Source organism: Phoenix dactylifera, chromosome 17, assembly GCF_009389715.1.
Source record: "Phoenix dactylifera cultivar Barhee BC4 chromosome 17, palm_55x_up_171113_PBpolish2nd_filt_p, whole genome shotgun sequence".
NCBI lineage: Eukaryota > Viridiplantae > Streptophyta > Magnoliopsida > Arecales > Arecaceae > Phoenix > Phoenix dactylifera.
In genome coordinates this window covers 7,983,287-7,997,060 of record NC_052408.1, presented here as the reverse complement: position 1 = coordinate 7,997,060, position 13,774 = coordinate 7,983,287, and positions in this window count along the sequence as shown.

The window sequence follows — 13,774 nt, the reverse complement described above, 5'->3', positions numbered from 1 at the left end:
CACCAGAGTATATACGCTGAAAACCTCCTGCAAACTCGTTGGTTTTCAAAATTTTTGTGACCAAGATACGCCATACTAGCTCTAATCGGATGGTACAAAACGTATCGTAGCATATCATACCAGTTCGGTACCGGTACTCGGTATAGACCTACACCAAAAAAAACTTATATTGCACTGATACTATGCTAGTGTGGTACCAGTATAGTATAGAGTCTAGTATCGAAACGGTAAATCTATGACATTGGCTGATTCACTCAAAGAAGGAAGCTTAGAATGGAAATGGAATGCCTCCGAAAAAAATTCAGTTATAGATTCCTAAGCCGTGGTGGCATCTTTATCTCAGTTCATTCGCATCAATTGGAAGCTACCAAAATCCCCAAAAAACTTTAAGGTAGACAACTGGCTGTCTTACCAATAACAATCTACTCACAAGGAGAAAAGATGAAAGCTAGGAACCAGATTATAGCAACAAAAATGATGTAAGTAGGATGGACTCTCGACTCTTTCGAGAACTTGGGGAAATGGGAAGGCAAAAATTCTTGGGACACGTAAGCTACTGACCAACCCTTTTCTGAATTTGTCTCAGGTGGACTCTCTTTCTAGGGTAGTGGGATAAGTAGAGCCGAATAGCTAAGTCAAGGTTACCTTGTGACTTGGAGAACCACCAACTTGTTGGGATTGGGAGGTAACAACAAACAAGATAATTAAAGCACAACGGAATCAACAACTCTCTCACCTTGTGTAAACCTGTTAGAAAACAAACAACTAGAGCCAATCCACCTAATATATATATATCAAGGCATTCACAAATACTTAGCTGATCAGAAAAATAAAACACAAAAGGAACACCAAATTTTTACGTGGAAAACCTCCCCAATGTGGAGAGTAAAAACCACGGGACCGTAGTCCACCCAAGAACTTCCACTATCAACAAATAATGGATATACAATCTGTTCTCTCTAGCCAAAACTAGAGGCATATATCACCACATAATCTCAAGAACAATATTCTTGGCAAACATCAATTATAAGAGAGAAAGATTGAAAAGATCTCACATAAACAGCAGCCACGTTTCTGAAAAATCTGACTGTGATAGAAGACTGCAAATGGCGATCACACCGTACAGATTGAAGAACCACGTGTTGCGAACCTGCTATCCAAATTTCAGCTCGATCGGACCACGGATCACCTCCCGATCGTCGTTTGATCAAGACTGCGCGCTGAATATCAATTCTGCATCTTCTCCCCTGCCTCCCTCTATTTTTAATTCGTGGAAGACGGCTCACATACCCTGCATTCTCAACATAAAAGGTTGCCCTAATGGGCCTCACGTTTTGGGCCAAAAATAGTCCAACCAAATAGGCTAAAACTAATTAATTTAGCCCACATTTGTTGGGCTAAGTCTCCTCCAACATAGGAGGGATAACCCAACAAATCTCCCCCTCCCGACTATGTAGAGGGATTCACCATCCCGGAGATCAATCGACATACCTCAAGCTTTTCTCTTGGCAAAGACTTCGTCAACATATCAGAACCATTGTCATCTGTATGAATTTTTTCAAGTTCCAACAGCTTAGAACTCAGAACATCTCGAATCCAATGGTATCTCACATCTATATGCTTCGATCTTGAATGAAAGGTAGAGTTTTTACCAAGATGGATAGCACTCTGATTATCACAATATAACACATAGTGCTCTTGCTTGAAACCAAGCTCCTCAATATATTTTTTCAACCATAGCAACTCTTTACATGATTCTGTTGCTGCAATGAACTCTGCTTCAGTGGTAGAAAGTGCAACACACTTCTGTAACTTTGATTGCCATGCCACGGCTCCTCCTGCAAAAGTAATTAGATAACCTGAAGTAGATCTGCGAGTATCAACATCTCCAGCCATATCTGCATCTGTGTAACCAACTAGCATAGGTTTCTCACATCCAAAGCTAAGTTTCAAACTGGACGTACCTCGAAGATATCTCATAATCCACTTCACTGCATTCCAATGCTCTCTTCCTGGAGTTGAAAGAAAACGACTAACTGTGCGAACTGCATGAGCCATGTCTGGTCTTGTACACACCATTACATACATCAAACTTCTTACCGCTGAAGAATATGGAACTTTCTGCATGTCTTTCTTTTCTTCATCTGTAGAAGGACACTATTTAGTGCTCAATTTAAAGTGAGTAGCAAGAGGAGTACTAACCACTTTAGCTTTGTCCATATTAAACTTCTGAAGCACTTTCTCAATGTACTTTTCTTGTGACATGTACAACTTCTTAGCATCTCTGTCTCGATTAATCCTTATACCAAGGATCTGTTTTGCTGACCCTAAGTCTTTCATAGCAAAAGACTTATTTAATTGCTTCTTCAACCTATCAATCCGAGAAGCATTCTTGCCAACAATCAACATGTCATCAACATAAAGTAACAAAATAATAAAATCATCATCATCAAATTTCTGCACAAAAACACAATGGTCAGAAATTGTCTTCTTGTAACCATGCTCCCTCATAACTGACTCAAATTTCTTGTACCATTATCTCGGTGCCTGCTTCAAGCCATAAAGACTTTTCTTTAATCTGCATACATAATCCTCTTTTTCCTTTTCCTCGAAACCTTCTGGCTGCTCCATGTAAATTTCTTCCTCTAAGTCACCGTGAAGGAAAGCAGTCTTGACATCCATCTGCTCAATCTCTAGATCAAGACTAGCTGCTAAACCGAGAACAACTCGAATAGATGACATCTTCACAACTGGAGCAAATATTTCATTAAAATCAACACCTTTTCTTTGGCTGAATCCCTTGACAACCAATCTAGCTTTATACCGTGGACATGATGAGTGTTCTTCTTGCTTCACTCTGTACACCCACCTATTCTTCAAAGCTCTTTTGCCTTTAGGCAACTTTACTAACTCAAAGGTGTGATTTTCATATAGTGACTTCATTTCATCCTTCATGGCCTCAATCCATTCTTTCTTGTGTTCATCTTCCATCGCTTCTTCATAATTTTCGGGTTCTCCCCCGTCAGTAAGTAGCACATATTCATTAGTTGAATACCGTGTGGAAGGTTGTCTATTTCTATTAGACCTCCTAATTAGTTGAGCTGGAACATCTGGTTCTTGCAACTGATTATCAGCATCATTATTTGCTTCAGCCTGTATGGGAGTATTTTCATTCACAGCAACTGCATCTGGCTGGTCATTCTGCAACTCATCAGCATTTTCTGGCACTGGTGTTGGTGCTATAGGAACTGGATCCAAGTCTATCATGTCATCACTATACTGTGGCTCTGTCTTATCTGCTTTCTCAATGTCCTGTATGGTTTGATCTTCCATGAACACGACATCACGGCTTCTAATAAGCTTTTTGCTGACTGGATCATAAAACTTGTACCCAAAATTATCCTGACCATACCCTAAAAATATGCACTGTCTAGTTTTGGCATCAAGTTTGGACCTTTCATCTTTGGAAATATGCACAAATGCCTTGCATCCAAAGACATGAAGATGATCATAAGAAACATCTTTACCTGTCCAGACTCTATTTGGCACATCAAACTGCAAGGAAACACAAGGCATGAGATTCAATACATGTACAACTGTACTCAAAGCCTCACCCCAAAAGGATCTTGGCAACCCTGCTTGTGAAAGCAAACATTTGACTCTCTCCACCAATGTCCTATTCATTCTTTCTGCCAAACCATTCAATTGAGGTGTCTTCGGAGGTGTTTTCTGATGCCGAATACCCTGTTCTCGACAATAATCATCAAATGGACCTGAGTATTCTCCTCCATTATCTGTTCGGATACATTTCAGCTTTCTCCCTGTTTCTCTCTCAACTGAGGCCTGAAACTGTTTGAAAACATCCAATACATGATCCTTTGTCTTTAAGGTGTAAACCCATATCTTTCTTGATTGATCATCAATGAATGTCACAAAATAACGAGCACCACCAAGTGTCATTGTCTTCATTGGACCACAAACATCTGAATGCACCAGATCAAGTGCATTTGGTTTTCTGGAAGGAGGGGATGCTTTGAAGGAAACTTTGTTTTGCTTACCTACTAAACTAGAGTTGGGCAACGGGCCGTGCCGGGCCGGCCCGGCCCAGGCCCCCCGGGCCCAAATTCTAAGCGGGTCGTGCCTGGCACGGCCCGCTTATGAAGCGGGCCGTGCCTGGCACGGCCCGTGAGGCACGGAAGGCCAGCCCGGCCCGGCCCCCGGCCCCTCTATTGGTGGGCCGGGCCGGGCACGGCACGGCACGGGCCGTGCCAGGCACGGCCCGCAACGTCTCTAAACGGGCCGTGCCAGGCACGGCCCGCAACGTCTCTAAACGGGCCGTGCCTGGCACGGCCCGTCTGGAGAGGGGGAGTGAAAATAGCCATTTCCAACGGCTATTTTCGTGAAAATGACCCTTTTACCCCTCCCAACAGTCCAATAACGGCTGAATTGAGGGGTATTTTGGGAAAAAAAAATTTTGGGCTTCTATAAATAGCCCATTCCTCCCTCATTCTCACCACACCAAACCTCTCATTCTCTCCTTCTCTACTGCTATTATTTCTCTCTTCAAAGTGCTCTTCTAGCAATTTAATTTTTAGTTTGTTCAAGTGCTACACAAGAGGAGGTTCCTGTTGAGAAGAGAAGGTCGCTTCTGTTGAGAGCACAAGAGGAAGCTCGGAATCTCGGCTCTGCCTCTGCCCTCCGACCCTCTACTCAATTCCTCCTTGCGGTTAGTTTTTATTTTTTGAATTAATCATAGATATGTCATCTTTTGAGGAAAGTCAGTTTGGCATTCCTGTTTCTGAGGGAGAAGAAACTAATCCCCAACCCCCTGTTCCTAGTTCCTCTAGAACTGGTGAACCGAGTGAAGGTCAAACCTCTTCTCGTAAGAGGACTAGTACTTTATGGAATGAATTTGATAGAGTTATGGTTGAGGGAGTCTGGAAAGCTAAATGTAAAAAATGTGCCAAACTTTATAGTTGTAGTAGTAGTGGGGGAACAGGGCATTTAAAAAGACATCAAGAGAGTCATAGGATGCATGATTCTCATGCTCAAACTCAAAGTAGCCTTAATATACAAGGGGGATTACTTGTAGGTAATTTTGCATATAATCATGAAAATCAAAGAAAAGCACTTGTAAAATGGATAGTTAAGGATGAATTACCTTTTAGTTTATGTGAATCTTTTAATTTTGAAGAATATGTTCAATTAAACCTACAACCTGCTTACAAAAGAACTAGTAGGCGTACATTTAGAAGAGTAGCTATGACCAATTTTTTAGCAATGAAACAAAATTTAATTGAAACACTTTCTACTTTAAATATAAAAATTTCATTAACTTCTGATATTTGGTCAGCATCTGTAGGTAGTAATTGTTTTATTGCCATTACTGCTCATTATATTAATAATGATTGGCAATTAAATAAACGTATTCTTGCTTTTCGTGCTTTTGATTTTCCACATTCTGGGCAACAAATTTCAAATATAATTTATCAAACTGCATGTTCATATAATATTAATGATAAAATTATGTCTATTACTTTTGATAATGCATCTAATAATAATTCTGCTGTTGTATTATTAAAAGACTCATTGCATCCCATATTAGATGAAAATTTACTGCATATTAGATGTGCATGTCATATCTTAAATCTTTCTGTTCAAGCTGGCATGGGCATGATTCAAGATGTGATTTCAAAAATTAGAAATGCAGTTTCTTTTATTCATGCTTCTAGATCAAGACTTCAAGAATTTAAGGAATTATGCATAAATCATGGTAAACGTTTTAAAAAATTTAAACTTGATGTAATTACTCGTTGGAACTCCACATATAGCATGATACATGATGCATACCCATATAAAAATTTATTAAGTGCATATATTAATGATCGTGGATTAGGATTTACATTGACTGAAACTGATTGGAATAAAGGAAAAATTTTGGAAGATTTTTTGCTTAGTTTTTATAATGCTACCAATGTTCTTTCTGGTATTTATTACCCTACTTCATGTTCATTTTTACAACAAGCATATATAATTAGTCAAAAATTTGCAGAACATAGATATGATGATGTTTTAATACCTATTATTCACCTAATGGAATCTAAATGGAATGAGTATTGGGACAGGATATGTCCTATGCATAACTTAGCTGCTGTATTTGATCCTAGAGTTAAATTAAATGGCGTGCTAATTTTACTTGATGCATACGCTGAAAATATGAATCAAGATGCTGAATCTGCTAAAGATGAGGTAAGACAACTTCTTTATGATATTTATGCTATATATGATGAAAAAATTCGTGGATCTAGAACACAAATACAAACCTCTATTCCTCCTTCTAGTAGTTCTCGTTCGTCATCTATTTTTTCATTCATTGCACAGAGAAGACACACACATGCTTCAAGTTCCTCTTCATCTTCTTCATCTTTAAGTAGTGAACTAGAATTTTATTTACGAAATGATCTTCAGTCTGCATATGATGAAAATCAAATAGAGAATCTAGATGTATTATCTTGGTGGAAGAGTGTTAGAAATCAATATCCTGTTATGTCTGCAATTGCACGCGATATTTTAGCTGTGCCGATGTCCACGGTAGCATCGGAATCCGCTTTTAGTGCAGGTCGGCGTGTTCTTGACGAAAAGAGAAGTAGGATGACGGGCGAAACGGTGGAGATGCTTCTCTGCTTCAAGGATTGGCTGGATGCTGAGGCAAGACTTCAAGATAAAGGTGGACATAATACAACATCCTCTGATGATGATGATACAAACACTACTGAAGACTGAAGACTGAAGACTGAAGACTGATTCACTGAATCACTGATGATTAGTAAGATTTCTTAATTTTTTATAATTGTACATTTTTATTGTATTCTGGAGGTCAGACCAAGGTCCAAACCTCGGCCCTTTCTTAGTTTCTTATTGTATTCTAGAATCTAGACTCTAGAGGTCAGACCAAGGTCCAAACCTCCCTTCATGTACCATTTTGATTTAAATTAATAAACTGGTAGGGGTCTATGCCAAACCCCCCACCATTAAGGTGGCTTTATATTCATAAATCAAAATTTCTTAGTGTTCAATATTTATTAATTTATTAAAAAAATTTTATCGGGCCGAGCCGGGCCCAGGCCCGGACCGTGCCAGGCTCGCGTGCCAGCCCGGCCCAGGCCCTTATGGGCCGTGCCGTGCTGGCCCGCGGGCCGTGCCGTGCTTGGCCCGCGGGCCTCGACCGGGCCGTGCCGGCCCAGGCCCGAAGCGGGCCGTGCCTGGCACGGCCCGCTGGCCAGGAACCTCTAGCCCAGCACGGCCCTATCAAAGGGGCCGTGCCAGGCACGGCCCGGCACTGTAGCTGGCGGGCCGTGCCAGGCACGGCCCGCTTCGTGCCGGGCCGTGGGCGGCCCGGCCCAGTGCCCATCTCTATACTAAACAGTGAGCACAATTTCTCAGATGAGTACTCTTCACTCCATATAGTAGTCCTTTCTTAGCCAACATCGATAAGCCTTTCTCACTCATGTGACACAGTCTCTTGTGCCATAACTCAACTGTATCTTCATTCTCCACTGCATTGATAGTGGTTCTGGAGAGCCCTGTCTGTAACAAGTATAAAGTTGAGTGCTTTTTACCTGCAGCCACAACCAAAGCTCCTTTAGTGAGCTTCCATCTACCATCAGATAAAGTATTGCAAAATCCTTCATCATCAAGTCTACCCACAGAAAGTAGGTTGTAACGGATGTCGGGAATATGTTTCACATTTTTAAGAACCAACTTTGTGCCATTGTTGGTTTCTAAACAAACATCGCCTACACCGACAACTTTGGCTATGCCACTATCTCCCATTTTTACAACCCCAAAATCACCAGCTATATAGGTTGAAAAAAGATCCCTCCGCGATGTAGCATGAATAGAAGCACCACTGTCAACTACCCAGCTCATCTCATGACATGCAAGATTAACAATATCAACATCACAAGCAATAAGAAAGTTTTCAATAATGGAAACCTGATCTTTATCATTATCATCTTTCTTCTTATCTGTATCTTTGTTTTGCTTGTTTTCCCTCTTCAGCTTCCGACAATACTTCTTGATATGCCCCTTTCCACCATAATGATAACACTCAACATTAGCGAATTTATTGGACTTACTTCTGGTCTTGCCTCTGTACTTCAAATCTCTGCTTTTACTCCTCCCCCTCGTCTCAGTAACTAAGACATCTGACTGTGAAGAGGAACCCTGTGATTTTCGTCTCATCTCTTCATTCAGAATACTACTCTTAGCTAAATCCATTGAGATAACACCATTCGGGGCTGAGTTAGATAAAGTTGTTCTCACTGTCTCCCACGAGTTCGGCAGAGTGCCTAGAAGCCATAATCCCGGTACCTCATCATCAAAATTGATACCCATTGTGGCCAATTGATTAATGATCCCTTGGAATGTATTCAAATGATCTATCATAGGAGTTCCATCCTGATACCTCAAGGACATCATCTGCTTTATGAGGAACAATTTATTATTTCCAGTTTTTCGGGCATACAATTTTTCAAGCTTGGTCCATAAACTGCGTGTATGTGTCTCTCCACTAATATGATTCAAAACATTGTCATCTACCCATTGCCTGATATATCCACACACTTGTCGATGGAGCAATTTCCACTCCTCTTCAGTTTTATCATCAGATTTCATAGTAGAAAATACCGGTTGATGATAACCTTTCACATAGAGAAGATCTTCCATCTTTCCTTTCCATGTATGATAATTAGTACCATTCAGATTAATCATTCTAGCAGTATTTGTTTCCATTGTTCACACAAGATAAAACAATTCAACAACCTCGCTCTGATACCACTTGTTGGGATTGGGAGGTAACAACAAACAAGATAATTAAAGCACAACGGAATCAACAACTCTCCCACCTTGTGTAAACCTGTTAAAAAACAAACAACTAGAGCCAATCCACCTAATATATATATATCAAGGCATTCACAAATACTTAGCTGATCAGAAAAATAAAATACAAAAGGAACACCAAATTTTTACGTGGAAAACCTCCCCAATGTGGAGAGTAAAAACCACGGGACCGTAGTCCACCCAAAAACTTCCACTATCAACAAATAATGGGTATACAATCTGTTCTCTCTAGCCAAAACTAGAGGCATATATCACCACATAATCTCAAGAACAATATTCTTGGCAAACATCAATTATAAGAGAGAAAGATTGAGAAGATCTCACAGTTTCTGAAAAATCTGACTGTGATAGAAGACTGCAAATGGCGATCACACCGTACAGATTGAAGAACCACGTGTTGCGAACCTGCTGTCCAAATTTCAGCTCGATCGGACCACGGATCACCTCCCGATCGTCGTTTGATCAAGACTGCGCGCTGAATATCAATTCTGCATCTTCTCCCCTGCCTCCCTCTATTTTTAATTCGTGGAAGACGGCTCACATACCCTGCATTCTCAACATAAAAGGTTGCCCTAATGGGCCTCATGTTTTGGGCCAAAAATAGTCCAACCAAATAGGCTAAAACTAATTAATTTAGCCCACATTTGTTGGGCTAAGTCTCCTCAACATAGGAGGGATAACCCAATACAACTGTGGGGACTACAAGTTGGTCGGGTTGGATTTAAGCACAAATTAACCTTTAGTGGTGCTGGACTAATAACGGAGGATCTCCTCTATGATGGCCACCTCAGGGGGTTCTCTGCTATATATACATGGAGAACCTCAAGTGGCTAGGGAGGGCATTCATTGCTCAAACACAGCCTGAAAGACAAGCTCCATGGTGGAAGAGGACTCAAAAGTAAATCGCCAACTGCCTAAAAATCGTTAGTTCCATTCTCCCTGAGGTCCACTACTTCGCAATTTTCACCTTCTTCTAAGTCTTGCCTCTCACCATGTTTCTTTTGTTTATCATGGTTTTAGAGGACAGTCAAACCTCCTGGTTATCTCTAAGGAAGGTTTCTATTTCCCGTTTCTTAGGAGCTAGGGACTTGGAAATTTTTGTTTGGCCTTCTAAGAAAGCTTGCGTTTGACACGAATGGTTTTACCTTTTTTTTCTCCAATGACTTTGTAATATAGTGGTACTGCCCTATGAATTTATAGAGAGAGAGAGAGAGAGGAAAAAAGAGAGAGAAAATGAAACACCACCTATGAAGTTACAATGTAGCTTTTTTGGGTTTTGGTAAATTGTTGGAACACAACATACAGCTAATAGTTCAACACTATATAACATATTATGTTTATACAATTTAAAATACAATAATATTATATAAAAATAAATAGAATTGTAATATAATAACATAATATGTACCTCATGTTATAAAAGCATTATATTAACATAATCCAATAATAAATGTGTTGTAAGAATACAAGTCTGCATTACATTGATAATATAGTAGACAATGTTGTGCTGATTTTAATACTTCGACGCATGATGGTCAGAATATGTGATGTATATCAAACAGACATAAAATATATTTATTATAATATTATATATATGTATATATAGAGAGAGAGCACTACTCAGAATGCATGTGCCTGCGAAGCATCTCTTATAACCAATTAAAGATTTTTTTTCGGTACAGAAATAAAGGATAATTAGGTTTCAGTTGTTTCTTTGATTTTTTATTTTTTGAGAGAGAAATGAGGGAGAGACTGATTCACACCATAATTATTTATGTCTAAATATTTGGAATAACGTCTGGATATGTACTATTGAAATTAATTCATATTTGAGTCTTTATAGACTCTGCATACCCCTTCTTGTGCACTAAGTGGCAAGACTTTGTAACTTATGAGTGCATCCCGCACTTCAGTTGTGACTGTCATAGCATTTTCTCTATGCAAATCCATAATGAACATGTCTCAATCTTTATAGATGCTTCCGATTTAGAAAATCATTACAGTACTTGATTTCCTTTCTCCGAATCCCCTCTACAGCACAAGAAGGAAATATCATTGTAGCCTTATCTACAACACCAAACTAAAACTTACATATCGAAACAAACTCAAACCTTTTAATACCAGAATTTCCTCATTTTTTTTAGAGAGAAGAGAGAGAAAAGAAACACAACAATATATACATATATATATATATATATATATATATATATATATATATATATATATATATATATATATATATATATATATATATATATATATATATATCACCAGAACACAAGATAAGAGCCTCCTTGATATACTGCAGGATTTCACTTACCGTAAGCCTAGAGTGCTAGCATGGCGATCGCGTCCAAGGTTTCCATGTCAGACTGGATCATCGACCGCTCATTGCTGATAATGCGATCTCGGAGAAGTCGGAGGGCCCTCCTCCATCTGTGATCTCTTATCATTGGTGTTTCATGGAACAAGATGTGATTTAGTTGGAATAGGAGGAGCCTGAAGCATGAGGCCATATCTGAGAACGATGCAGGCTTGAGGGTGCTGAGGGGGAGCTTGAGCACGAAGAACCATAGGAGAGAATGGAGGAGTTGCCAGTTGCTGAGGCCGCTGGCCAGTAGCTTAAGCTTCGCCAGGGCCATCATATGCACTGCCATTCTTCCTCACCTTGTGAAGCAATGAGCAGTGGACTCTGGAATAACAGCTGAAAGTACAAAGAATGCTGAACAATATGAAGTAGGGAATTATTATTCTTTATCTTAATAAATAAGCAAATAGGAGACAACACCACTACTTTAATGCATTCCAAGAAAGAGATCAAGGATAGGTTTTTCTAATTATGATTTATATATGTATATATATTTTTGGACCAAGGTTGCCCTTTACAAAAAACTAATATATACTACTGTTCATTCTTGGTACTCCAAGTTAGGAATAACTGGAGCAGAACATAAACCGGTTTGGTTTTTCCGATACTGTTTAACAATTTGTTGAACTCACTCCTACTTTGGGAGGGTAGGTTCATCATACTTTGATTGCCCTACAAGGTGATAGGATGGATAATTGCTTCTTGTGAACCTAACCTCGGTATTAAGCTCTGTTCCAAGAAAGAGAGATTTGACTGCCATGGCATAGGCTTTCTACCTACGATCAATAGCAGTCAAATCCTCCTTTTGAGGTGGAGAATATTATTATTATAGATTTATTTACCTACCTTTATTCCTGGTAAAAAGCTATCTTCCTCTTAAAAGGCTGAAAGCTATATTTCTACAGCAAATTTTTTCATACCATGCTGCAAACTTTTATCATCCGCCCTGGCGAACCAACAAGATCAGAGCCGGTTCAGGACCAACCATGGTCCATGAATAGGTTTAATCCGGCTGGGAGGACATATTAGTAATTTTATTAAAGCACGAAAAATTTACCAACAATGAAATGGACATTAAAAGGCTACTATAATTTTGAGGCTGGTGAAAAAGCCGAATTGCAAGGAAGCTTCAAGGAAACTGACCAGCTTTGGGTGCGTTTTGTGTGGCCCATCAGCCCATAAGAAACAAAAGTGCAAGCAAGTTTTTTTCCCCCCTAAAGAGATGTCTCTTTCCCAAATGACTCATACCTATGGATGGCGACCTTGTTTTCCACTAGATTAGGAAGGAAGAAGAAAACAAACGTTATCAACATAGGTCCTTCCTTTCTCTAAGCACTCAATTCTAGTTCATAAGTAGTTTATTTTCTTCCCTCTTTTTTCTTTGTTTTCTTTCTTTTTCAGTCCTGGGAGATGCTATTCCCTATTCTTTATACCCACCCCACTCTCATCTGGTTGAAGTCTATCCATCCATATATATATATAATCTGTTGAAGTGGGGGATGTTGACGTCCTTCGGAATCAAACTCCACCCCTTGGCACTTACAGCAACAGGTGCACCATCCGAAACAAGGGTAGGTGATACTACTTTTATGGTTACAAATAGAACCAAAATGCAATCAGTCACCATTCCCTCGGATACTTTGGTTTCCGTTTGTATTTTGTCTTAGCTTTATAATTGAGCCAGGTTAGTTGTTACAGCTTTATAATTGAGTTTGTGCACTGCAAATGATGCAAGACTGTTAGTTGCTGATCCAACTTCGGCCATGCACAATTCTTAATATCCTCCATAAATTTATGCTACTGAAAAATCTTTGTTTCTACAATTGCAGCTAACCAATCGAGCACCAATAGTTCCCAAACTGCATCAACAAAATGTGCCACCCATACCTTGCCCAACTCCATCGCATACCCTCAACTCATGACCATCTGTTGTCATTCCCATGTAAAGATGAAGCAAAACGAAGAACCATACCTGCCCTAAGGAGACAGCAGCTGATCTGACATCACCAAATCAGCACATGAAAGGTTCATATAAGAGAATTACTAAAATAAACATGTGGAGACACTTCGCCGATTTGGCAATGCCAAGTTAGCAGACACATCAGATACCGTACCAACGCAAGAGATAAAGAGTGGGAATGGAATTGCTCTTATCACATTACAATTTGCTTTCGAGGATCCGACGACAAGTCTGCAGCATCGGTGGCACTTTGGCAGAGCAGCAGCATCCAACTTGAAAAATCCCCATCACTAATCTCTGGAGATTACTAACACGGGGATTTGGTCCCTCTTTCCCAACGTGGGCTACTTCAGCATTCTCCACTGTCAAATGTTACGTTCATTGCATGCTACACTGCATGCACTCAAAATCGTGAGGGATACAAAGATTAAAAAAGCGATAATGCCAGAAAAAGTGTTCTATGTATGACAGCAAGGTATATGCAGTAGAATTCAATGCTGACATTTTTGCTTGCCAAGGTATGATCAATTACCTTCAATCTTTGG